The sequence below is a fragment of the Vombatus ursinus genome, unplaced genomic scaffold, assembly GCF_900497805.2.
Source record: "Vombatus ursinus unplaced genomic scaffold, bare-nosed wombat genome assembly UNPS02014798.1, whole genome shotgun sequence".
NCBI lineage: Eukaryota > Metazoa > Chordata > Mammalia > Diprotodontia > Vombatidae > Vombatus > Vombatus ursinus.
This window is the reverse complement of record NW_020954576.1, coordinates 67803142-67804068: the sequence shown is the minus strand read 5'-3', so window position 1 is coordinate 67804068 and position 927 is coordinate 67803142. Positions and strand designations below refer to the sequence as shown.

At 38.9% G+C, this 927-nt stretch overlaps 1 pseudogene; it reads left to right on the top strand.

Moving 5' to 3' along the window:
* The first annotated feature begins 334 nt into the window (after nt 1-334).
* On the top strand, nt 335-585 carry LOC114050167 (annotated as a pseudogene).
* The last annotated feature ends 342 nt before the right edge of the window (nt 586-927 follow it).

Here is a 927-nt window from a genome sequence, read left to right as displayed (position 1 = left end):
CTCAGAATCACAGTCAAGGACTCTGGATGTAGAATTTGGTCTATGCCCTTTGGACATAGTTATTATTTTGGTTGGTTTGGATTAAATGTTTCTCTTTGTTATAAAAGACATTTTGAATTTGGGGAGAATGGGTAGGTTTAAAGTCAAATCACTGAAGTATAAGAAAAAAGGACAACCATAAAACTTTTAAAAGTAGTAACAACTATGGGCTTAGGATTCTTTCACCCAACAGTATACAGGAGCAAATATAAAATATTCTGTTTGGCATTCAAAACCCTTCAGAACCTAACTGTGACTTTTTCCTTTCCGACAGAGAAGAACTCCCCACACCAACATGATTCTCATGAAAGACTTTCTGCATCCATATCTTCCCAGGAAAAGTGGAAAGACAAGAAGCACCTGATACAAAGTCCAAACTCCTACTCCATGGATGTCAAGATCCCAGGCTGCTATGAAATCACCACTGTCTTCAGCCATGCACAAACAGAGGTTCTCTGTGTTGGATGCTCCCCAGTACATCATCAGCCTCCAGGAGGAAAGGCAAGACTTACAGAAGGATGCTCCTTCAGATGGAAGCAGCATTAATGACTGAATCAAGATGAATTAGAAACTATAAAGAATAAAACAAATTTGATACAGAAAAAGGAGAACCTAGCCGCCTGTTACCTTTCTAGTACTTCTTACTCTGATTACTGACCTCCTTGGCTTCCTTTAAGCCCGAAATAAAAATCCTTCCTTCTACAAGAATGTTTCCTCAACCCTTCTTAATTCCAGTGACTTCCCTCTGCTGATTATTTCGTATTTATCCTCAATATATCTTGTTTTGTATATATTTCTTTGCATGTTGTCTCCCCTCCCCCATTAGACTGTAAGCTCCTTGAGAGCAGGGACTGTCTTTTGCCTCTTTTTATGTATACAGTCAGAAAG